At 44.7% G+C, this 27,432-nt stretch overlaps 1 long non-coding RNA gene across 2 annotated transcripts; it reads left to right on the top strand.

The window, feature by feature from the left end:
* LOC125523369 (uncharacterized) lies at positions 1-27,432 on the top strand. Of its 2 annotated transcripts, XR_015612203.1 has the most exons (8): positions 1-498; positions 3,178-8,568; positions 21,924-22,111; positions 22,198-22,238; positions 26,271-26,346; positions 26,448-26,490; positions 26,604-26,649; positions 27,154-27,432. It is a non-coding gene; the product is annotated as an uncharacterized LOC125523369 (long non-coding RNA). The 2 variants fall into 2 exon arrangements; XR_015612202.1 differs by having other exon boundaries at positions 22,198-26,346.

Raw genomic sequence — 27,432 nt, 5'->3', positions numbered from 1 at the left:
AACAGAGAAGGACTATTAGTACTGGGCCCTAGTGCATTAGTGAATTAGGCCCAGCCCACACCTCTCTCATCCCCAACCTCCTACTACAGGGAGGCATGGAATCGCGACGTGCATCTGACCGCCCATGGCCGCGCCATGGCGCGTGCCGGCCATCCCCCGGTCCCCTTGGAGTATAAGGCCGAGCCCTCCGACCCACCTGACGAACCCTAGCCTCAAAATCCCCTCTCCCTCGCTCGTTTTCCTCTCCTCGCAACACAACCGAGCGCAACGTCGCCGTCATCGCGTCGATCCCGCGGCCACGTGCCTCCCCGCGCCGAACCTCCATGTCCAGCAAGCGCGCCGTCATCACCTTCGTCGACTACACCAGCAGATCGGGGCGTAGGCGCTGCATCGACAACACACATGTCTTCTTCCTCCGCCACGGTCGCCGGACGACGCCGTTCGATCCGCACCATCCAGGCAACGTCCGGCCTCCCCGACCTCGCCTACGTGCTCGCGGTGAGCTCCTATCCCGAATCCCCATCTCATTTGTGTCGATCCGTCGCCGTTTTGTTCTCCCCGCGAGCCCAGCCACCATGGTCGAAGTTTCGCATCCGTGCGCGCTCGCCTGCGTAAGGCCCCGTCCGCACGCGCCCCTGGCCATGCCCCGCGCTTCGCCCACTGCTCTCCCTGCGTGCTTGGCCGCGCTGCTCGTTGCCGACCTCCCCTGCCGTCCACGCGCACGCGCAGCCCCACGTGTCGCCGCCGGCGCCGCTGCCCTGCGGCGTCCGCTGGCCCGCTCACGCTTGCTCGTGCAAGCCACCGCCACCGCCTGTCGCTGCTCCTCTGCTTGCTGCTTCTGCTTCCGTGGCGGCCTAATGCGTTGTTGTTTCCTGCTACTAGCTATTGCTGCTGCTCGATGCTTGCCGCTGCTTGACCGCTCCTTGCTGCTTCGTTTGCTGCTTTGCGTGCCTGCTACTGCATTGCTCTGCTTGCTGCGGCGCTGCGTTGCTTGCTACTGCTTCTCATACTCTAGTGCTACACTGCCTTGCTAGCTATCGTTGTTGCTGCTCTATGGCTGTAGCCGTGTGTGCGTATGTGTTGTGTGTGGCCGCTTTAATTAGTAGGCGTAATTAGTTTAGGCTAATTTAGATTGCTTAGGTGTTCTTTGTTCGGTTAGTTGCTAGTCTATGGCAAGTGGGCCCCTCACCACTTAATCAACCCCCCTGTTGAAATAAACCACCAGTTAAAATTACTGACTATGACATGTGGCCCCACTCTAACAAAATGTTTTTATAAATAGTTAATCTGTTAATTAAAATTGTTAACTAAGTGCTGTCAATGACAGCAGGACCCACCTGTAAGTTTGACCCAGTCAACAGCCCTATTGACTACTGACATCATGCTGATGTCATGGTGATGTCATAACCCTGTTTTCCATTTTATTAAATCTGTTAATTCCAAAAATGTTTTAAAATCTTTGAAAATTTATATAAAATAATTCATAGATCGGATGAAAATACTTTATACATGAAAGTTGCTCAGAACGACGAGACAATTCCGGATACGCAGCCCGTTCGTCCGCCACACATCCCTAGATTAGTGAGCACACAACTTTTCTCTCTGGTTCATTTGTCCGAAAACGCGAAACGTCCGGGATACTTTTCCGGATGTTTCCCCCCTTTGCCGGTGTCACTTAGTACCACGTTGGGTCACCTCTAGCACCGCGTATTGTCTTGTTATGCTTTGTGATACCTTGATTGCTCTTTTATTTATTGTATTCCCCTTCCGTTACTTCTTTCCGGTAGACCCCGAGACTGTTTGCGACCCCCAGTTCGACTACGGTGTTGACGACCCCTCCTTGCCAAAACAAATAGGCAAGCCCCCCCCCCTTGATCACCAGATATCGCCTATTCTTCTCTCTACTGCTTGCATTAGAGTAGTGTAGCATGTTACTGCTTTTCGTTAATCCTATTCTGATGCATGGCCTGTCCTTGCTACTACTGTTGTTATCTTTACATGCTATCCTAATGCTTAGTATAGGATGCTAGTGTTCCATCAGTGGCCCTACACTCTTATCCGTCTGCCATGCTATACTACTGGGTCGTGATCACTCCGGGAGGTGATCATGGGCATATGCTATATACTTTATACTGATACATTACTTATGATACTGTTCGAAGATGGGGGTTGAAGGGCAGGTGGCTCCATCCCGGTAGAGGTGGGCCTGGGTTCCCGACGACCCCCGACTGTTATCTTGTGGCGAAGCGACCGGGCAAGTTGAGACCACCTAGGAGAGAGGTGGGCCTGGCCCTGGTCGGCGTTCGCGGACACTTAACACGTTTAACGAGATCTTGGTATTTGATTTGAGTCTGGCCACTGGCCATTACGCACTAACCATCTACGCGGGGACAGTTATGGGCACTCGACGTCGTGGTATCAGTCGAAGCCTTCGTGACGTTAGCGTCTGAGCGGCGCGCGCCGGGTTGGACTGGAAGGCCTGCCCTTGTATAAGGGAGGCTAGGTCTGCTCGCCGGCCGCGTACGCAACGTGCAGGTGTGCAATGGGCGATGGGCCCAGACCCCTGCGCCATAGGATTTAGACCGGCGTGCTGACCTCTCTGTTGTGCCTAGATAGGGTTGCGACATGTTGATCTTCCGAGGTCGGGCATGACCCAGGAAAGTGTGTCCAGACAAAGGGGATCGAGCGTGTTGGGAAATGTGGTGCACCCCTGCAGGGAAGTTAATCTATTCGAATAGCCGTGATCTTCGGTAACAGGACGACTTGGAGTTGTACCTTGACCTTATGACAACTAGCACCGGATACTTAATAAAACACATCCTTCCAAGTGCCAGATACAACTGGTGATCGCTCTCTCACAGGGCGATGAGGGGAGGATCATCGGTTAGGATTATGCTACACGATGCTACTTGGTGAACTTACCATCTACTCTCTTCTACATGCTGCAAGATGGAGGTGGCCAGAAGCGTAGTCTTCGATAGGACTAGCTATCCCCTCTTATTCCAGCATTCTGCAGTTCAGTCCACATATGATACCCTTATTCCATTTGATACTAATGGATACATACGTAGTGTAGCTCCTTGCTTGCGAGTACTTTGGATGAGTACTCACGGTTGCTTTGCTCCCCCTTTTCCCCCTTCCGATACCCGATTGCTGCGACCATACGATGGAGCCCAGGAGCCAGACGCCACCGTTGACGACGACTACTACTACTCGGGAGGTGCCTACTACTACGTGCAGTCCGCTGACGGCGACCAGGAGTAGTTTAGGAGGATCCAGGCAGGAGGCCTGCGCCTCTTTCGATCTGTATCCCGGTTTGTGCTAGCCTTCTTAAGCCAAACTTGTTTAACCTATGTCTGTACTCAGATATTTGTTGCTTCCGCTAACTCATCTATGATCGAGCTCTTGTATTCGAGTCTTTGAGGCCCCTGGCTTGTAATATGATGCTTGTATGACTTATTTTTATTTGTAGAGTTGTGTTCTGATATCTTCCCGTGAGTCCCTGATCTTGATGGTACACGCTTGCGTGTATGATTGGTGTACGATTGAATCAGGGGCGTCACAAGTTGGTATCAGAGCCGACTGCCTGTCGGAATCCCCCTTCCACACTCCTTGGCCGAAGTTGAGTCTAGACATTACAAAACTTTTTACTAACATGGATGTGTGTCTTACGGGCCCACGTTGTCATCTGGGTGGTATTAGAATCTTTTACTCCTTGATCCTTATCATGGGACTCTGATCTCTCTTCTATTCGGGTTAAATGATTTTACTAAATCTGACTCTAGGTTCTCGTAACTACTTCTTCCGGGGAGCCCCTTATCACAGTTGATCGCCTACTGCACCAGAAGATTTTGAAAATAGTCTTCGATCATTCCCGAGACCCTTGTGCCCTCTGCTTTTCAATTCCCTACTACCGATATATCTATATGGATAACTACATACACTTGTTGTTCATACAATGACTCTGAGTTTCTCTTCTTGTTGCAAGATGCATCGAATTGCTCTCCAACTTATAAGAATCCCTTGTACCACTGCCTTGTAGCTCCTTACCGCGGAAATACCCCTACGAATAATTCCTCGCACTCATCGAGAATCCACTCATTCCTAGTTGTTCTTGTGTTCCGCAGAAGACTTCGAAATACTATTTGATCTGTCGAAAATCCTCAACAGCATGTGGTTCTTGGAATTCTTGCATACTTGCATTCCGGTTAATTCCTTTGGTCTAGAAATTTCCTTTAAAAACCTTTGTGATTGTAATTGTGATCCTTTTCGATTCAACATGCGTGTGAATGCACACAATCATCAGTTGTTCCCTGGAATTTATCCTTCCGATTCAGACGTCATTCCGGACATGAGCTGGATCTCGACCACTCAAATTGCCATTGATTGTACCCCTAAGGCTATTCAACTTATCCATCCCTAATCAGAGCATTGCTTCTGATCCCTTGTCTTGGAATTCATAATTCCTTTGCATTTGAGCTTTGAGTTAGTCAGTTGTTTCTATAATCCGATGCACATGCATCCCTTCTTCCTTTGATAGAGTACCGATACTCACATCAGCTCCGTTGTACACGACCGGACCTCTTGTTGGATTAATATCCGACAATGTCCTTCATATTCAAGTAACCTTGTGAGCCTTTCCACGGATATATAAAGCCTTTGGTAAATTGTATCCTCTGCTTTCACAACCATGCTCTGTTTTCGAGCTGGTGGTATTTACTATTGAAGCTTGTGGTATATGTTTCCACGATACCCTGACGGGTTGAACCTATGCCTTCCTTATTAAGTGTGAACTTGAAAGTTTTCACAAGTCATACTCTTCTGGTATTTTGTTAGATTAAATTTCTACACTACGGCTTCATCAAAAGCGAGAAGTAAAATGAAAAGTTATGCATGGAAGAAGTGGGAGTCGACCTTGAGCCCTTGCGTTCATGCCCATGGATCTGATGTGAAACTTATCATCAAAGCTTCTTGTGAATGATAATAATCCCCTTGTTATAAGTTCGTCATGTATCTATGTTTGGTCCTTTGCAATCAAGGTTCCGACCATATTTTCTCCTTAATACCATTTCTCGGACAAGTTGGACTACTTGTCTTGTGCAGATCATTGCACCTGTCCAACCTTTACTTTAATATACTGTCGAGTATTACACTATGATATCTTGATAATGTCATGGGACTACATAACTTCTTATGGGTTCTTCATTAACTGTTATTTCTCACCGATTCCAATTTTTTTAGGTTCTGGGTTGTCGTCAACCGAGAACACTGATATGTGAACCGATTCCGCATTCCGGTTCGATAACCCTAATTAATTTTCGTTGCTTATGAGTTTAATAACCCTTCAGGTCATTCCTAGCCTAATCGGCTATACCATTATTGGGCTAATTTTTAACTATGCTACCTGGTCCTTCTTCACGGAGCACAAATTTCGACAGTGAGCTAATCTTACGTCGATCTTCCTTGTCATATCATTTCTCCTTGAATAGCAAACTTGATTTCGAGTTTGTGTCGTAGCTGTGGTTCCAATAACCTCTTGCTTCATCATTCCTTTGACTTGATGTCATCACTGATCGATTACATCTTCATGAAATATCTCGACAAAATTTGTCGTGATCATCATCAACATTTTGACTGTTCCAGGATATCAATTGAATTCTTGATGAGAAATACCATCCTTTCCCTCCATGATTTGTGTTGTCATCGACTACTTTATTGCCTTCCCTCCAACACAAACTTGATCGCGTTTTGTGCTATACCTTGAGTTCCTTGCTATCCAACATTTGTTCTTCTTTACCTTGGAATATTACCACCTTTTATGTCAAGAATGTCATGGGAATTTCACCACCTCTCGAAAATTCTTGATGCAAACGATACTTATCACCATCACCATTCTTTTCTTAGTCCCCATGTTGTTTCTAACCGAGATACCAACAAGTGAACGGTGATGTTTGGATTCTGCACTTCTAGCAACCCTATTGCTTCGGAGTTAATGGACAATAATTCCAATTTAGTGTTCTGGTTGCTAAATCACCATTCTAACACTGATCTTACTACCTAAGCCCATATCTCGGGTGCCCCTTTCAACCAATGTTTAATTGTGTATGTGTTCCTCGAACATACATCATTATATCTTTTGATCTGACAAATGTTATATCCTTGTTCATATAATCGTGGAAATCCATCTTCTTGGAAATGTCGATGAATTTTCGCTAAGTCATCAGCTACCTCCTCATCCTCTTCTGGGTTTGATGATGAACTCTTGTTTCGGAACCCGCTTCCATAGTTCAATTACCGAGAATCTTACAATGTCATCTCGACAATTTGTGCCGCACCTTTTCTCCTCGGACATCCTAAGTTGAGGTATTCTAACACCAATCAGATCTGAATCTCGGTCATATATGATGGTTGGAACATATATCCAAGAGTTATAACATTGGTCTTTATATGACCAGGTAAGATGATGTCATACCTAGCACACCTAGTCGGAGGACCTATTGTTATAGTTCTTCCTTTTTAGTAAGGTTAACCATTCTTCCATGAGGAAATTGTAGGACTTATTCTATAAGTTGTTCCTGGTGAATCCTTTGAGTATCCAAGGTCCGACCTTGCTTGAAGACCATGTCAATGCTATCTCGAAACATATTTGTGGTACTCCGATCTTCAATAAGAACATTTGAAGCACAATGCTAAATTCTCTTTATCAATTATCCTAACACCGTTGTATGGGTAATGTCATGAAATTCCTCTCCACTTACCTAAATGGTTTTCTATTTTCTATCTTGTCATGGATATCATGCTCTGATTGCCCTTGGGAAGGGTATACCCCTGAAATATGTGTTTAAACACATTTTCTTTTCCATTGTTCTGTTTAATCTGATAATCATATTTTCCTTTCCATTGTTTGGTTTAACTTTTCTTGTGATCTATATGATCTAAGCAGTAATATTCTTCTGCTTATGTAAACACCTAGGTGTACAATCGTGTCCGTAAGACCATGTTACTATTGTTGATGACATTCCGGTAACCACCGATGGACGAGAACTTTGCCTATTGGTCTGCCTCGTTCAACGAGTAGGAAGATGGTTCTCTTCGTCCCTCGCCCTTGGTACCAACGTTGTTGCCAACATAACTGACAAGTTGTCCTCTGACCTGCCTTGCAATCATGACCGTGCAAATGTTAGCACCCTTCCCGCTTTAACCCACATGGTGGGCCCATAACCCACAGTTCCACGGGATCGAAACCTGACTCTCCTGTACATCCCTATTTTCCAAAATTGCTCCTCACACTTGGCTTCGTATGTAAATCACGAGCCACCTTCCTAGTAGTCTATTCTGGTATCAGACGCAATACTCATTCCCATTGCTTTGAACCCCTTTCGCTCTCTGCTTTCGGCAACGAACGATTGCCTACCTGGTTGAAGCTTCTTATTGCACCTCATTACCTTGCTCTCGATGAATTTCTTGAATTTAAACTCGAGAGATGCCTCTATGCCACGTTCACTGAGAGAGCCCCCAGTTACCTATCTTGTGTTGAGCTCCGTCCTTCCCGTGTCTTTCCCCCTTACTCCACCCCTCAAATCACCCCTTAAATCTCGGGGCGAGATTTCTTGTAGTGGACGAGATTCGTAACACCCCGAGAATCATGCTACAGTAATCTCTCACTAATGGTGACATGTCATCAAATTTATCTAAACCAAATTGCCACGATAAAAATCAAAGCCAATTTCAAATTTATAACAAAGTCAAATAAAATATTTCTTCAATCTTGAAAACTAAAATTTTTGCAGTGTTCTATAAAATTTCCCTGATCAATGTCATGTTGAAACAAACTTTGTTTGACTCACAAATAAATTCCTAGGAAATTAATAAGTGGTCCAACGGCGAATAAAATAGACTTTTCAAAATAAACAATTATTTATTTAACTACAAACTGCCTCCAAACTTTGTGTGCTAGCTCCTAATAATACACAGTATTTATGTATCAATTTTTCATAAATACGAAAATTCTTTTAGCAGCTTTAAAAAAATAGAAAACAGGTGAAGTAAATAAAACAATAAAGAAAGAAAAACAAAGAAGGACTATTAGTACTGGACCCTAGTGCATTAGTGAATTAGGCCCAACCCACACCTCTCTCATCCCCAACCTCCTACTACAGGGAGGTAGGGGATCGTGGCGTGCATCTGACCGGCCATGGCCGCGCCATGGCGCGTGCCGGCCATCCCCCGGTCCCCTTGGAGTATAAGGCCGAGCCCTCCGACCCACCTGACGAACCCTAGCCTCAAAATCCCCTCTCCCTCGCTCGTTTTCCTCTCCTCGCAACACAACCGAGCGCAACATCATCGTCATCGCGTCGATCCCGCGGCCACGTGCCTCCCCGCGTCGAACCACCATGTCCAGGAAGCGCGCCGTCATCACCTTCGTCGACTACACCAGCAGATCAGGGCGTAGGCGCTGCATCGACAACACACATGTCTTCTTCCTCCGCCACGGTCGCCGGACGACGCCGTTCGATCCGCACCATCCAGGCAACCTCCGGCCTCCCCGACCTCGCCTACGTGCTCGCGGTGAGCTCCTATCCCGAATCCCCATCTCATTTCTGTCGATCCGTCACTGTTTTGTTCTCCCCGCGAGCCCAGCCACCATGGTCGAAGTTTCGCATCCATGCATGCTCGCCTGCGTAAGGCCCCGTCCGCACGTGCCCCTGGCCATGCCCCGCGCTTCGCCCACTGCTCTCCCTGCGTGCTTGGCCGCGCTGCCCGTTGCCGACCTCCCCTGCCGTCCACGCGCACACGCAGCCCCACGTGTCGCCGCCGCCGCTGCCCTGCGGCGTCCGCTGGCCCGCTCACGCTTGCTCGTGCAAGCCACCGCCACCGCCTGTCGCTGCTCCTCTGCTTGCTGCTTCTGCTTCCGTGGCGGCCTCATGCGTTGTTGTTTCCTGCTACTAGCTATTGCTGCTGCTTGATGCTTGCCGCTGCTTAACCGCTCCTTGCTACTTCGTTTGCTGCTTTGCGTGCCTGCTACTGCATTGCTCTGCTTGCTGCGGCGCTGCGTTGCTTTGCTACTGCTTCTCATACTCTAATGCTACACTGCCTTGCTAGCTATCATTGTTGCTGCTCTATGGCTGTAGCCGTGTGTGCGTATGTGTTGTGTGTGGCCGGTTTAATTAGTAGGCATAATTAGTTTAGGCTAATTTAGATTGCTTAGGTGTTCTTTGTTAGGTTAGTTGCTAGTCTATGGCAAGTGGGTCCCCCACCACTTAATCAACCCCCTGTTGAAATAAACCACTAGTTAAAATTACTCACTATGACATGTGGCCCCACTCTAACAAAATGTTTTTATAAATAGTTAATTAAAACTATTAACTAAGTTGTGTCAATGACAGTAGGACCCACCTGTAAGTTTGACCCAGTCAACAGCCCTGTTGACTACTGACATCATGCTGATGTCATGGTGATGTCATAACCCCGTTTTCCATTTAATTATATCTGTTAATTCCAAAAATATTTTAAAATCTTTGAAAATTCATATAAAATAATCCGTAGATCGGATGAAAATACTTTATACATGAAAGTTGCTCAGAATGACGAGACGATTCCGGATACGCAGCCCATTCGTCCTCCACACATCCCTAGCTTAGCGAACACGCAACTTTCCCCTCGAGTTCATCTGTTCGAAAACTTGAAACGCCGCGGATACTTTCCCGGATGTTTCCCCCCTTTGCTGGTGTCACTTAGTACCGCGTTAGGTCATCTCTAGCACCGCGTATTGTCTTGTTATGCTTTGTGATACCTTGATTGCTCTTTTATTTATTGTATTCCCCTTCCGTTACTTCTTTCCGGTAGACCCCGAGACTGCCGGCGACCCCCAGTTTGACTACGGTGTTGACGACCCCTCCTTCTTGCCAGAGCAAACATGCAAGCCCCCCCTTGATCACCAGATATCGCCTATTCTTCTCTGTACTGCTTGCATTAGAGTAGTGTAGCATGTTACTGCTTTTGTTAATCCTATTCTGATGCATAGCAACTGTTGTTACCTTTACCTGATATCCTAATGCTTAGTATACGATGCTAGTGTTCCATGAGTGGCCCTATATTCTTGTCCGTCTGCCATGCTATACTATTGGGCCGTGATCACTTCGGGAGGGGGCGGGGGCGGGGTGGTCAGTTTAGCGAAAAAACTGGCACGCAAAGTGTCATCAGACATGGTCCCTTATTCAGAACTGTGTATGATATGTGAACATCACAAACGATTCAGATAGCTTAACCCGTGTGTGATGAGTTTGAACGTCAAAAATTTTGGTTTGAATTTCCATGGTTACAGTGGTCATCCACGTCATTGCATAATTTGGGTACACAAAGGAGACTAACTTCTTAATCGAGCAAGTTCAACAATTAAACAGAACTGGCTGACCTAAACATTACTCTAACAAATTAAAGATCGGCGCTCTTAATTAAACAAAACAAAGAGTACTATTACGGCCGGTGCTCGTCGATCTTCGCCACCGCCTCCATGTCCAGCTCGCGCTCGACGGTCTCCTGGGTAAGGGGCTCCATGGCATCCATCACACCATACTCGGCAAGCATCTCGCCATCCGTGTCTGCCATCTCTTTGGAAAAGGCTGCCATGAGCTGGGCGTGGGCGGACGCGATCTGGGCTTGGACGAGCTCCGTCGGCACAAGGTATGCGGCGGAGGAATGGACGGCTGCTCGAATGCTCTCGGCGATTGCCAGCTCTTCGGCCGTGGGTAGCCGACCGTTGTCGAAGAAGTTTCGTTCGATTTGTGCGGTGACCGCCAGGAGCTGGGCGTGGGCGGCCTCGACATGGTCGTGGGCGGCCTCCATCAAGGCTAAGGCCACCGCTATGGAACAGACATCTCCTGTGCCGCTCTCACCAGTTGTTATCCCCGAGCCAGATGTTGCTGCCGCCACCTGAGAAGCAACAGCGACCGTTTGGGCTGCCATGGCCGCCCGGTCGCAGATTGTGGCCGTGCTCATGCACCTTGTTAGCACACGCATGGCGGTTGTGGCCGCGCTCTCGCCGGAGTGGGCCACCGAAGTTTCCCTCATGAGCGGGTCCACGTGCCCATCTTTCACCGACGACAATTAAACAATGAAATGATATTTGGGGAGCGAGCTAGTGTGCTTGAGACGCCGGCTGTGGACTGTAGCCGACGCACCTTCTCGCGTAAGCCATAGGCGTACTATACACCGACGGTGCTCCAGGATATTTTGTGCCACATCTCACACGGTTGGTGATGATAAACTGTGTGCGATCTACTTGATTTTTCATCTTGATTTGAATTGCATAATGGGGTCACATCGGCAATGGACGGTGTTTGAATTGCTAGACCTTTTATCTGGAGTGAACATGAAACTATATGTGTGTCGTAAAAGAATTGGAATTATTCAGGGTTCGTTTGAACATTTTATACATTAAATTGGTTTTCTAGCCATTTCAGGTGCACAATTCAAAATTAAACTACACGCACATGCTCCGGTGCACCAACATGGGTTGTAAAATTGTATATGTGTCCATGGGTTTATGCTTATCTCCCATGCAAGAAATGGGGATGAAATTCGAACACCACGGCACCGTGGCTCTCTGGCAAACATTGACGTACTTGCTTTTGTAATTCTAGTAAATCCAAAATTTGTCTGAAATTCATGAAACTTGGCATGCTATCATGGAGCAGCATCAACATGTCGTGGTAAATTTTTTATCCCATTTGGGGCAGGTTTGGGTATAAGCTTCTCATAAACCAGAGCTTCTCACACAACAAGTGTGATGGTTTCGGTAGGGAACATTTCACCTTTCTGGACGAAACGATATCTATTGCCTCTTCTCGATTTCAATTTTTTTCCTAGTGTCAACATAGAATAACAGGAGTGTTGTGTCAATTTTAGGATTTTTCGGGGTTCACTTGGACATTTTTATACATTAACTTAGTTTTCTGTGCATTCATGTGCATAATTCAAATTTGAACTACAGGCACATGCTCTAATGCATATAAATTAGTTGAAAATTCAAATATGTGTCCTTGGTTGCCTGCTTAGGTCCCATGCAAGAAATGTGAATGAATGTCAAACACCCTGCCACCGTCACTTGGCTGCAAACATTGAGATACCTGGTTTTTAAATTCTAGTAAATCCAAAACTTGTCTGAAATTCATGAAACTTGGCATGCTATCATGGAGAGGCATCAACATGTTGTGGTAAAATTTTTGTCCCGTTTGGGGCAGGTTTGGGTATATACTTCTCACAAACCAGAGCTTCTCAGAAAAAGCATGATGGTTTCGGTAGGGAACGTCCCACCTTTGGGGACAAAACGATATCCATTGCCTCTTATTGCTTCCAAATTTTTTCTCATGTCAACATGGAACAAAAGGAGTGTTGTGTCAACTTTTGTGATTTTTTGGGGTTCGTTTGGACATTTTTATGCATTAACTGAGTTCTCAATGCATTAATGTGCATAATTCAAATTTCAACTACATGTACGTGCTCCAGTGCATATAAATTGGTCGAAAAATCAAATAGGTGTCATTGGGTGCATGCTTAGGTCCCATGCAAGAAATGGAAATGAATTTCAAACAACAGGGCACCGTTGATTGCCGGCAAAACATTGAGATGCATGGTTTTTAAATTCTAGTAAATCCAAAACTCGTCAGAAATTCATGAAACTTGGCATGCTATCATGGAGCGGCATCAAAATGCCATGGTAATTTTTTGTCCCATTTGGGGCAAGTTTGGGTATATGCTTCTCACAAACCAGAGCTTCTCACAACAAGCATGATGGTTTCGGTAGGGAACGTCCCACCTTTGGGGACGAAACAATATCCATTGCCTCTTATTGCTTCCAAAAATTTCCTCGTGTCAACATAGAACAACAGGAGTGTTGTGTCAATTTTTGTGATTTTTCGGGGTTCGTTTGGACATTTTTATGCATTAACTGAGTTTTCAATGCATTTATGTGCATAATTCAAATTTGAACTACATACACATGCTCCAGTGCATATAAATTGGTTGAAAATCAAATATGTGTCCTTAGGTGCATGCTTAGGTCCCATGCAAGAAATGGGATTGAATTTCAAACACCAAGGTACCGTTGATTGCCGGAAAAACATTGAGATACTTTATTTTTAAATTCTAGTAAATCCAAAACTCGTCTGAAATCCATGAAACTTGAATGCTGGGTCATCAGACCCATGTTTGTAGTATCTGGATCTTCGAAGCCTAATGAATAAATACTTTGAGTTGTAGAGTTTTGTTGTGGTGCCATGTTGTATTTGCACATATCGAGCATATTGTGTGTATGATTTGGAATGCTTGGTATGTGTGGGATCCGACAACCTAGTTGTCTATCCTTGGTAGCCTCTCTTACCGGGAAATGTCTCCTAGTGCTTCCACTGAGCCATGGTAGCTTGCTACTGCTCCGGAACACTAAGGCTGGCTGGCATGTGTCCTTCGTTCATGTGTCTGTCCCTACGGGGAAATGTCACGCGGTGTCTACCGGAGTCCTGTTAGCTTGCTACAGCCCGGATTCACTCGCTGATGATCGACACGTTCGTTGCTGGGTCATGGATGCATGTCCCTATAAGTTAGTGCCACTTTGGGTTCACGACTAGTCATGTCGGTCCGGGTTCTCTGTCATATGGATGCTAGCGACACTATCATATACGTGAGCCAAAAGGCACAAACGGTCCCGGGCCAAGTAAGGTGGCACCCGTGGAGATATCGTGCGTGAGGCCACAAAGTGATATGATGTGTTACATGCTACATCGGTGTGACTTAGGATTGGGGTCCTGACAGCTTTGGTACCAGAACCTGACTGCCTGTAGGATTACGAAGCCAAACTGGTCGAAGTCGAGTCTAGAAATGCTTTAGTTATATAAGGGAATTGATTGTGGAAGGGAACGTAAGGCTCTTTTTACTCCTTTGCCTTATGCCCTTCTGATCTAAGTCAACCTCTTCTTTTCTACGGGGATTAAGAACTAGGCTTCTTGTCTTTCTATCAGGATCACGTGTTACTAATCCGTAGACTTATAGGGTTGATGGTTTCAAGCCTCAGTTCAGTTCTTACTACTTCCGTATGCTGATAATTGATTTCGGAACCTTGATATTGTGATGTTGAGTGGTTTTGCCACCATTTTGCATGATGTCTCAAATATTTTTGAGCATTTACAACCGTTATGATGTCCGAGTCATCCCAGGTTTCTAAATAGTCTGATGCATTTGCAAATCCCTTCTTTCCGCTCTCGATGTTCCTTGGGCCATATTAACCACACTAATTGTCGAGTTGAGGTACTCCGTTGCCTCGGTGGATATGTTGAAGCCATTATCATGACCCTAGGCTTCTTAGAGAACCACCCAGTAATCTAGCAATGCTTTATATTCCCAGTGTGATGATTCTGGCCATCATTCTCGAAAGCATCCCGTGATGCCATTTAGTTAGTAGGCATTCTATTCCTGGGTTCTTGAACCCGAGATTCACCCTACTTACTTCATGTTGATAGTGTTTGCTAGTTCCTTTAGGATATTAGTAACCTTTGCGATAGTCCTCGAGGTCCGTGATATTTTCCTCTTCCAAATACCATGAACTACCTATGGCAGAAGTTCCTCGTTGAACCGAAAGATCACAACCCGAGTGCTCTTGATGAGTTCTCCATTCTACATTGTGAATCTGCCAGTCCTACCTCTCTGCATGGGTTATCCAGAAGAAATATGTTGAAATTTTTCGACATACTAATCTATGCATCCACAACTCAGACAATCATATGTTCTTTGAGTTGTCCCTCTTCAGTTATATTCCGACCTTCACCTATCAATTGATAGTCAGGAGTAGTTGTGCATTCGTGTTATCGATGTTTAGTATTCATGTGATCCGTTAAGCCATTCTATGCAGGAATGACTAGGAGAAACAAACTCCAGTGCCTCATCCATTTCTTGGACTGGTCAAAGTAGTTGTATTCCGTACATCAAAATGCCAATCCAGCTTTTGTTCTGTTCTACCTTGCAGTATTACCCCTTTATGTCAGGATTGTCATGAGAATTGCACCACCTCTTATGAATTCTTGACGCAGTGATACTTCTCACCATCATTATTCATTCCTCAGTCCCGTGATGTTGTAACCGGAATGCCGACAAGTGAACTGTGATCTGTGAAATCAATACTCTTAGCCACCATGTTGCTTGGTAGTTAATGGACAATACTCTCACTCCTAGCGTCATGGTTATTGAATCATCATCCTAAGATTGATCGTGCTACCGAGTCCTTATTTCCGGTGCACTCTTCGATCAATGAGTTAGGATTGTGTCAATCCCTCGCTCTTTTGATCATATCATCTTGCCCTGAGAAGCAAGATTGTTCCCGAGCTTAATAACATATCGGTGATTCATGATTTTCTGAATATCCTCTCGGAAGTATCACCAAGTTGTCCCCTGGCCATTATGTTGAGCTCGCGATCAAGTTGGTTTTTTTATAAACCCCCCTTCTCCAAGAATCTGTGTTGAATACCACTGAGCTAGTTGGATAAGCTAAACAACAACTTGGAGAGTTGGAAGATAAAGCTTTATCCGACTTAGTTCATCTCTAAGGGATATATTTTGTGTGCGTGTTGAAGAAAGATGATATCTTCATCGATTGGTCCTCGTGATCAGTTATTGGATCTATTATCTTGTCCAAACTTTGATTTGAGTGTGGGCTATCCTCAAATCAAATCAGAACCAACGATGTTCGTAATGTTGTCTTACTCGTGGTTGATTCCTCGAGCATACACCATTACATCCTTTGGTCTGAACAATGCTATCACCGTGTTCACTTAACTGTGGAATTCCATTTATATGGAAGCATGGATGGTTTGTTGTTGAGCCCATTGACAAGATTTTCATCTTGTCCATGTTTCATGTTGAACATCTAAGTTAGTGTTGGAAACTTTTGAAAGCATTTTCTTCATGCTAGCTCATGAAGTTTATGTTTTGATGGAAGAAGTGACTTCCTCTAACTCACGTGCATATGATGTAAGTAGCCGCCGTGAATTTGAGAAAGTTTGTTTTGCTTCCTCTGGAATCATCCCAATTAAGTCATGCACATGTGCAATGTATTCTGTGGTTTGGAGACTTGCAACCTCCATCCCATATGTAATTCCTAGCACACCAAGCCACTGACTGATTTGTTTTAGGAAAAGGAGTTAAATGCTAATCCATGGTAATGCACAAGACTTAGATATCCTCAATGATGGTTCCCAACCAGAACTCGGTAGTATTTTTGTTGTAAGACTACTATGTGGTCATGCTTGTCTGGGACAGCGTGTTCACATGTGTGTAGCAGAACCAGCTCATGTTTTGGAGCTTACTATCATAGTCTATTTCCTGAGAATCTTGCAACGTCATCTCGTCGATTTGTGCTGCAACCTTTCACTTTCATACATGCTAAGTCTGGAAATCCTGACACCAACCATATCTGAATCTGAGATTTTGTTTACTTGGCATCGCTAAGGTGCAATCTGAGAAAGTGTTGTCTTCCTTTGCATCTGCATTCTCCATCATTGCTCATCATGGTAGTATGATGTGTTGCCAGGATCCTTGGCACGGATGTTGGTAAGATCTTGATGAGTATGGAAATTCTTAAATTCTTGAAAGCACGCTCAGTTACTAGGTTATATCCTTGGTATCAATTGGAATGTGCCTCCCGTTTGACAAGTTGTTCTATAACTTAGTTTCTTTTCCAAACTGAGTATGCCATTCCTTCGAACTCCTTCACATGATCATTTATGAACTGCCTTAGCCTCGTATGAATTCAATGATCCTTGTATCAAAAGTAATTCTTTTTGCCAGTTAAGGGAATAGTTCTGTCAGTCACCTTCCGTAAGGTGCCCCGCTGTGGTATTAAGGGCAATATATCTCCTCACTACTCTTAAACTACTGCACCATCTTCTTCAACATGGAATTGTTGCCTACCGAATTGAGCAATCGCCATCTGTTTCTTCTCACCCCATTCAGGGGTGTACTTCTTCACATACGCTCTCGCCACTTACCGCCATGTACATGTCATGTATCTCGGCAACCTTCAAGCGGAAGCCTGGCGAGGGTGTCGGCCACGACCTGACTAACCACGCAAGTCTCTAGTCCAGGTTTATCGCCTATTCGGGTTCCATCCGTAAGGAGATCCGGCCGTGGTGTCGCTCACGGCTCCAAACGATGTGTGTAGGGTTCCCAAGCCCACCTTGTCGGATGGATCTACGCTTGGTACGCCATGCCACATGTATCGGGTGCCACTTGGTAGACTACTAACACAACCTACAAACACCAGAAACTAGTTGCAACTCCTGGATAGAGATCGAGGCGATTAATAAGCCAACAGGGGTCGAGTTAGCGGAACCCAATGTGTGGTAGTAACTGTCATGGATCACAGACACAGAACTCAGTTCCTGAGGATGGTTTCAATGAGACAACCCACCATATACTCCTACATGGCCTCTCACCACTACCTTTACCAAATCGTGTTCACACACTTAGCTCTCAACAGTAAGACATGTTCACCACATTCCAATTCATCCCCGATGAATCATACTTGACTCAACTCTAAGCAGTAGCAGGCATGACAACAAGCATGAATGAGTAGGCACATCAGGGCTCAAACAACTCCTACTCATGCTAGTGGGTTTCATCTATTTATTGTGGCAATGATAGGCCATGCAGAGGAAAGGGGTTCAACTACCGCAGCATGTAACAGTTGAATCGTTATTGTCCTAATGCAGTAAAAGAGAGCAGGAGCGAGAGAGTGGGATTGTATCGGAATGAACAAGGGGGTTTTGCTTGCCTGGCACTTCTGAAGATAGTATAGCTCTTCAACGGTGTCATCGATCACATCGTCGAAACCACGTCTACTGAGAGGGGAAAATACCGGCAAACAAGAAAGAATACAATCAATGCAATGCAACAATATGATGCATGATCATGACATGGCAACATGCTGGTGTTTGAGCTAATGCAACTAGCAACAAAGTTAAATGAAGTTGATTTGAAGTCAAGGTTCAAATTCAAACTCCATATGTGATATTTAAATGCAATTTATTTGATTTTCCCTAAACAGTAGCCAAAGGTTGTTCTAACATGCATGAGAATGGTACAGATGGATAGATTGGATTTTTCTGATCATTTTTCATATATAACTCTTTTCAATCTGAGTTATAGATTAATTTCTATGTTTTCTTGAAGTTTATACTACTTTCTGGAATTTCTTGGATTAGTTTTAATCCAGAAAAAGATTTACTGCGCCAGCTTGACGTCAAAGTGACGGCAGCAGGTCAACAGTGCCAGCGAGGTCAAACCTGACGCTGGGGCCCGCATGTCATAGGCTCTGTACTAACAGAGAGTTAGTTTTTGTTAAACTAAATTAACTCGGGGTTAGTTTAGCGGGTGAGGCCCGGTGTCAGTGGGTGTGGGTTCAATTAGTGGCGCCATTAGCCGCTAATGATGCTGCCACGTCAGCACGGCCGGAGGCTCGCCGGAAACGCGCTACGGGGCATCGTTTCAAGCGCGGCTTGCGGCTACACTACAAGAAATATGTCAACTAGTGACCTTCTGTCAGTGACCCTGGAAGAATTGGTCATAGATCTATGACCATTTCAGACCAATTGGTCAAAAGCTGTTCGGGGGGCTCCAAACCCTAAACTATAACGACCATTTTGGTCAGGAAGGTCATAATTTCCTTACACGAAATGGTCATAAAGCAGATAGCACTGGTCCGCTGCCTTATTTCTAGCTGATCACGACCAATATAGATGGTCATAACCTTGTAAATTGTGGTGGGTTGCTATGACTAGGCGCCACCTCATCAGTTTTGCCTGTGTCACGTCCATGTGGCATTTTTTGCCCCAGGTTGTGAAGCAACCTATATTTCTGTCATTCCCAAAAAAATCTCATAAATTCTATGGGTCATATCTTCGTCAAATATGTAAAAAACCTTCCTTGCCTAGTTCAAAAATAATTCAACAATATTCATTTTCCTATTCTGTTCAGAACAACACTTTGTGAAGGAAGTACCACTTTGGCATGTCCAAATAGTATCCATTTTCTACAGTGCTTTCCTATGCCCAAATAACCATCCTCCACCAAATGTCAGCTCAATCCATTCATTATTTTGAGCCCAGCTTCAACATTCGTATTTATGTCCAGTGTGGTACTTTGCAAAGAAAGTACCACCTAGGATCCTCCTTTTGAGCTAAAAATTTGTGAAGACGGTCTTCTTAGTAACTGATCATCCTCAGCCAAAACTCACGCCCATTAGCCATGTACATTTCCCGTACCGCTAATCAAACACTTGGCTGCTAATTCATGTTTGAGCATCGATCGGTCTCCTCGTGAGAATCTTTTGTTGTAATTTTCTTCCTAGCACCTACCTGGGGAGTGCCCAACCCACTAGACATGCCTAGGCCGCCCAGAACACATGGCAACGCCACGGTCACGCAGTGACCACGCGACGGGCATGCGAGTTTACGCGCTCTAGAGTTGGGGCCCTCGGCCACCACCCAAACCTCGACGTATCGCCACCAAACCATGTATTTATGGTTAAATAGGTACTTATGTAACTAGAAATGATTTTTGGAAAAAAAATAACAAACTACGAGGCAGTCGCAGTTCAAGTTTGACCCGCTTCCTACTGAATCGGCGGAAATTTGTCTTTTTCACGAGAGGTGGATCAAAACTTTTTACACCTAACCATTTTGTCAATTGTGCATTAAATATGTCCTAGTATTTTAGAAAATTGATTTGGTCCAATTTTGCAACAATTATTTGGGAGGTCCTTCACAAAAAAACCTCCTTTTGGGCACTCAAAAAATGGAAAATGGTTTTTTCGTCCAAAGAAAATGAAAACTTCCTTAGGAAACATTGTTTGCCATTCCAATATGCACCCTTGTGCACAATATGAGATCATTTCAAAAAACTATGCCATGAATGTGGCCATAAGATTGATCATTTGGCCTGAAAGCCATTGATCTCCACACGTGATGGCTCGTTTCTGAGAACAATTTTTTAAAATAATTGCCGTATTACAAGTTTGGTATTTTTCCTGGGAACTTGGCCACATATAATGACACAATGCGAAGGTTTCCCAATTTTTTGATTTTTTTGAATTTTTTATGCCCATTTCAAAATGCGGTTAAACGGCGGGAATGACCGTTCCTAGCTAGTGGTTGAATCTTGGAAAAACTTTTGATGTTTCTCTGATTAAATAGATACTTATGTACCTAGAAATGTTTTTTGGAAAAAATAAAGAGCAAACTATGAGGCAGCCGCAGTTCAAATTTGACCCGCTTCCTGCTGAATCGGCGGAAATTTGTCTTTTTCACGAGATGTGGATCAAAACTTTTGACACACAACCATTTGGTCAATTGTGCATTAAATATGGCCTAGTATTTTATAAAAATGATTTGGTCCAATTTTGCAACAATTATTTGGTAGGTACTTCACAAAAAAACTCATTTCGGGCACTCGGAAAATGAAAAATGAATTTTCCGTGCAAAGAAAATGAAAACTCCCTTAGGCAACATTGTTTGGAATTCCAAGATGCACCATTGTGCACAATATGAGATCATTTGAACAAACTATGCCATGAATGTGGCCATAAGATTGATCATTTGGCTTGAAAGCCATGAATCTTCACGCATGATAGCTCATTTCTGAGAACACTTTTTTAAAATAATTGTCGTATTACAAGTTTATTATTTTCCTCGAAACCTGGTCACATATGATGACACAATGCGGAGCTTTTCCAATTTTTTGATTTTTTTTAATTTTTTATGACCCAACCATTTTGTCAATTGTGAATTGAATACGGCCTAGTGTTTTATAAAATTGATTTGGTCCAATTTTGCAATAAATATATGGTAGGTCCTTCACAAAAAAACTCATTTTGGGCACTCGAAAAATGGAAAATTGATTTTTCGTGCAAAGAAAATAAAAACTCTCTTTGTCAATATTGTTTGCCCATCCAAAATGCAAACTTTGTACAAAATATGGTATCATTTGAAAAATATTTGGTTGATCCTTTAAAGAAAACTCATTTTAAGCACTCAAAAAATGAAAAAGGAAGTTTTCGTGAAATTTTTTATTTTTAATCTAATTGATTACGACCAATTTAGATGGTCATAAAGTCTTCAAATTGCTTGCTACGTTTTGATTGGTCTAGGAGCCTATCACGCGAATTGTGCATGAGACACCGTCGGATGCTCCAGAATCCAACGCCAGCCCTCACCCCTCACCCTCTCACCCACGCCCCCACTCCCTACCGTACCCGCAGACCCCACGCACCCACTCACCACCGTTCCAAACCCCACGCACGCACTCACCACCGTTCCAATCCCGCACCCGCACCCGCTCGTCAAAACCCTAGCCGCCACCGCCCCCTCCCCTCCACCAAGATCGCACCAACCACCCCGATGGCCGCCGCCGCACCGCTGCACGCCGCGGCGCTCCTGGACGCCCTCCCCCTTCTCCCCCAGATCCCCCTTCTCCATCGCCGCCTCCCCCTTCTCCCCCCAGATCCAATCGCCCTCGTCCCCCTCGTCCACAAGCCCCTTCCTCCCATCCCCACACCTCGCCGCCGGCCTCACTCCCCCCTCTTCTCCGCCCCACCCCACTTCCTCCACCTACCGCGTCCATAGAGCCAGAACCCCTCGCCCCCGCGTGCCCTCGCCGGCTTTGCAGCGATGATCTCCACCATGTCCTCGTCGGCCCATGGGTTCCCATCGAGGCAGAGCCGTCCAACAGGGAGGAGATCGAGGATGCCGCGCGTTTTCCTCCTCCTCTTTCTCGTTGCGCTGTCACGCGTTTTCCTTCTCCTCTTTCTTGTTGCGCTGCCGCGTTCAAGTAGAATAACTCGACGCTGACGCCGACACTGATGCCAAGTGGTTATGTTGCAGGCCCGGGAGCGACGCCGACGGAGACGAGGATGACAATGCCGTGATGGAGGTCGATGGCGCCGAGGTCGAGGAGGCCGCCCAGGACAAGGCCGCTGCCAAGGCGCTCGGGACCAAGATCAGCTCGGCCTCGGGTGACATCGAGGCGCTCTTGCTCCCGTGGCTGACCCCTCCCGGGGACCTCGACAAGGGTATGATTTCCTCCTCTTCTCCTCTTCTTCTGGCTTTCTTCTTCGCCGCATCTGATGCGTACATGCTTTGCGTGTTTGAGGGCCAGGGAGAAGCTGCTCAATCTAACGAGTTCGGATGCCCGCCAAGGTGATGTCTACTACACAACCTTCTTCTTGTAGACGTTGTTGGGCCTCCAAGTGCAGAGGTTTGTAGGACAGTAGCAAATTTCCCTCAAGTGGATGACCTAAGGTTTATCAATCCGTGGGAGGCGTAGGATGAAGATAGTCTCTCTCAAGCAACCCTGCAACCAAATAACAAAGAGTCTCTTGTGTCCCCAACACACCCAATACAGTGGTAAATTGTATAGGTGCACTAGTTCGGCGAAGAGATGGTGATACAAGTGGTATATGGATAGTAGATAAAGGTATTTGTAATCTGAAATTATAAAAACAGCAAGGTAACTAATGATAAAAGTGAGCGTAAACGGTATTGCAATGTGTGGAAATAAGGCCTAGGGTTCATACTTTCGCTAGTGCAAGTTCCCTCAACAATACTAACATAATTGGATCACATAACTATCCCTCAACATGCAACAAAGAGTCACTCCAAAGTCACTAATAGCGGAGAATGAATGAAGAGATTATGGTAGGGTACGAAACCACCTCAAAGTTATTCTTTCCAATCAATCCGTTGGGCTATTTCCTATAAGTGTCACAAACAGCCCTAGAGTTCGTACTAGAATAACACCTTAAGACACAAATCAACCAAAACCCTAATGTCACCTAGATACTCCAATGTCACCTCAAGTATCTGTGGGTATGATTATACGATATGCATCACACAATCTCAGATTCATCTATTCAACCAACACAAAGGACCTCAAAGAGTGCCCCAAAGTTTCTACCGGAGAATCACGACGAAAACATGTGCCAACCCCTATGCATAGGTTCATGGGCGGAACCCGCAAGTTGATCACCAAAACATACATCAAGTGAATCACGTGATATCCCATTGTCACCACAGATATCCACGGCAAGACATACATCAAGTGTTCTCAAATCTTTAAAGACTCAATCCGATAAGATAACTTCAAAGGGGAAACTCAATTCATTACAAGAGAGTAGAGGGGGAAGAAACGTCATAGGATCCAAATATAATAGCAAAGCTCACGATACATCAAGATCGTACCACCTCAAGAACACGAGAGAGAGAGAGAGATCAAACACATAGCTACTGGTACATACCCTCAGCCCCGAGGGAGAACTACTCTCTCCTCGTCATGGAGAGCACCGGGATGATGAAGATGGCCACCGGAGAAGGATTCCCCCCTCCGGCAGGGTGCCGGAACGGATCTAGATTGGTTTTCGGTGGCTACGGAGGCTTCTAGCGGCGGAACTCTCGATCTATTATGCTCACGGATGTTTTTAGGGTATATGGAGATATATAGGCGGAAGAAGTACGTCAAGGGGGCCACGAGGGGATCACGAGGGTGGAGGGCGCGCCCAGGGGGGTGGGCGCGCCCCCCTGCCTCGTGACCTCCTCGCAAATCCCCCGACGTGCACTCCAAGTCTTCTAGGCTTCTTTCCTTCCAAAACTGAGTTCCGTGAAGTTTCAGGTCAATTGGACTCCGTTTGATTTTCCTTTTCTTCGAAACCCTAAAACAGGGTAAAAACAGAAACTAGCACTGGGCTCTGGGTTAACAGGTTAGTCCCAAAAATGATATAGAAGTGTATAATAAAGCCCATAAACATTCAAAAAAGTAGATAATATAGCATGGAGCAATCAAAAATTATAGATACGTTGGAGACGTATCACAAGGTCACCACCATCTCTTGATGCCAAGAGGCGACAAAATTTTATAGTTACGGATTTATATAGTTGTTGACAATACTAGTATGCAATAAGCAGGCTTAGCTTTGATTTCCTTTTTGTACGAATTGTTGAATATTTTCAGCTAAGACCTTCAGTTGGCTAGCTATGCCACCTGGGTGGGCATGTGGTACTTCCGTATCATTCAACCAGAAATTTAAACCTGTGAACCTTTTGAAACAAAAGAAGCCACTTATCAATGTTGGAAATAAACCTTGCGGCTCCAGAAACTTTCGTTCTGTAGGTTCAGTTTCAGGTGTCGTTTTCATCAGTTTCGTCAGTTGGCGGATTACTTAGTTAGAACTTAGAAGGTTTAGCTGGCAGCCTTAACAACCTGTAGTGGATGAGGCCGGATACCGCATAGTCGCGACCACAAGCCCCATTTCCTTTTCTATAATCTGAATAAATAGAAGAGAAGAAAGAGGAGAAAAGCCGCAGAAGTTTGAGCAGCCCAAAACTTCTTCTACCTCCCGCACTTTTGCTATGAAACCGAAATGCACCTGAGCCCGCTCAATAAGATAGCATGCCAAATGATATGCCGAAGACTTAGTCATTAGTCAACGGTAGAAGTAAAAGAAACTGAAGCCACTGAAACTGAATTTCCTCAAAAAATATAAAAGCCACTGAAACTTAAGCACTTCCCCTAGAAAGCAATGATTGCATTCTTGAGGAGCATCTCATCATACTGCTCGGTTAAAAAATAGCTATAGATCGGTTAAAAATGCCCAAATATTGACTGCTTGAATTTTCAGAAGTTCTGTTCTTCTTTTCTTCAGCGCATCATACTGATCATTAATTTTCTGATGGCTGGATTTTGAACCTTTAAGCTACTGTTTTGACATTAAGTGGATTACATAAATCAGTTTGGTACTATTTCGGTGTTGCCTTTGCTTTAAACTAGTCTCACTTTCTCATGGTCACTTGTATTTGCTGATTGTAAGGATTTTCTTCAGGGAAAGAAAAATATCAGCAGATTCCCTATTTTCTTGCTGACGTACCATGCTAACTATAGGTTATTCGTATTGTTGATCCTGGCCATGAACTTCATTTGGGTAAAATCCCCCTTTCCGCATCTTAATTGGGCCAGTACCTGCATATGTACATACTAGAGCTGAGTATTTTGTGGGCTTCACTGATTAAGTTAATTTCTTCTCCTTTTTTGCTGTTCAGAGTCGAATAGTTTCGATTCCTGATGTATATCTACTGATTAAGAGTTTACAGTGCTAAGTTGTGGTTGTTTCAATTCATGTTCAGTTGTGAATATTTTCTGTGCTGCATGCAACTATTTTTCTGGGTTTCACTCATTGTTCAGAGCTGGAGGGTTTCAATTCCAGATGTAAATCTACTGCTCAAGAGTTTCAACTGCCAAGTTCCTGATGTAAATTCTTGCTTGTATCATTTCTTGTTCAAACTCTAAAACTAGAGGCCTCAACCAGGGGATTGTTGATAGCTAGTCTCTTCACTACTATACATGTTTCTCCTCCTCTACTGTTTAGTAGGTAGGCAGAATACCATGAGAACTGGTTAGCCAAAGGCTCTCTGAAAACTGGTTGATAAACAAAAACTGAATTTGTTTTGTTGTTCAATATTTACACATGAGCGAAAAAACCCTGATTCTTACCACTATAAATAATTGTCTTCAAAAAGGATGTATTGTATTTCCTTTTTGATCTGCAATCTACATCGCCTTGTAATTAATAGTACATCTCATTTTGGAGGGATTGTGTGTGGTTGCTTTGCAGGCACTAACTGTACATGCCTGTGATTGAGCACCAACCAGCTTAATTACCTGGGTCCCTCTGCTTGTGTCTCTAGGGACGCGTTTTAAGATAACTGATTTTTGTTCTTTTATGCCATGGTACGATTATGATTGGAAGGGTAGTCACTTAACATGTTAGAATGTACTGATTCTTTGTGCTGATTCCTGGTCTGTATCAGGGGGATAAGTTTATTACTTTCTATCTAGGTTTCTTAGCAATGGATGATTGCAGTGACGATCTTCTAAATTTGAAAGATAAATGGATGTTCCTAGTTCTCACCTATGAGTAGGTGTGATATTGTGTTAAGAGTCATTTGTTTTGTTAAAGTTTTCATCACACGAGATGTTGTTCCTTAGATGGAAATGAGTTATCAAGGAAATGGTTTTAGGTAAACCAGCACCTCTCATCAGTCTTTCTTACTCAGTGTTATCATTTGCTTGGTTTTAGGTGATGGACTCATTTCCCGTGGTGGTTCTGCTTGGGTTTTCCTGATGTTATTTTGCGTTGGGTTCTGATCCGCTTTGCTACTATTGTTTCTGTGGCGATGCAGACTTGTGAAGAAGAGCAAGGCCAAGAAAGACTCCAACAATCCCAAGCGCCCCCCTGAGCGTTGTCTTAGTCCTCATGTGAGCCTCGGATTTGATTTGTTGTTGTGGTTTGATTCACGTTGTTTTTGTGGTGTGGTGACGCATCCTGACCGGGGCCCATTTTGGTTCTGTTTTCGCAGGGACAACTTCAGGAACGTCTCCAACATCAAGCAGGTCTCCATGGTAAGCATCTTGGTTCCCTTTGCTCCCGCCCCTATCTCCTTGTTCTTATTCGAACTGGTGATGTGATAGTTTTCCTTGCAAATCCCGTGTCCTGATTTGTGTTCAAATCGCAGGTTTGCAAGGTCGGTGGTGAGAAGTGGAAGTATGTTGAGTGATGTTGTAAGTTACCCGCTCCCCCATCCCCTCTCTGTTACCGCTCTATTTGGTGTTGGTCTCTTCCGCCTGATCTAAGTGTTTGCTCGGTGATGCGATGAAATTTTGGCGGACTATGTATTGGTTTCTTCCATGTTCCTGTGTAGCTGCATCGCATCATTTGGGTATTGTTCGACCCAGTTGGTCAATGATATTTAGAATTTAGTCGCTATGAAATTGTTGATCTACTTCCTGTTCTGGTTGTTCAAATTTATGGTGTCTTGTGTTCAAAAGCCTGTAGCCTTGTAGCCTTGTTAGAATATGTATAGTCTATGCTCATTGATTCAAACTGCTGCTCGAATGTTAGTTTCCAAATCCACCATGCCATTTCACACGATTTGTTCAACTATTCTTCTTCTGTAATATTTATGATGTAATCTATCGCCTCGCACCACACTACCATTTGCTCCATGATTCCCTGACTGATCAACATGTTGATCTATTCTGAACATCTGAATTTTTTGTGTGTAGGGGGACGCGACACGCCAAGCAGCAACAAGGGGAGGGGGTCTCTGAAATGTTGCCGATGTCGCTCATTGCTAGTATCACCAATTGATGATGGATGGTTGCTGTTAGTTTAGCTCCTTGGTAGTACCTCCTTGTCTTTCTGGCGGCTGCTGCTGCTGGTAGAAATGGTAGCTACAGTCCTATGTACTTCCTCTGCTCGGATTGCCCTTTGTTGAATGTACGTACTGTTGTACCCGTGGCTGTTTAAGGAATCCTTTTGTGTTGAAAGAAATAAAATTGTCA

This window comes from Triticum urartu, chromosome 7A (assembly GCF_056163025.1).
Source record: "Triticum urartu cultivar PI428250 chromosome 7A, HENAU_Tu73, whole genome shotgun sequence".
Classification (NCBI taxonomy): domain Eukaryota; kingdom Viridiplantae; phylum Streptophyta; class Magnoliopsida; order Poales; family Poaceae; genus Triticum; species Triticum urartu.
The sequence above is the reverse complement of the archived record's forward strand: the minus strand, read 5'-3'. Positions and strand labels throughout refer to the sequence as shown.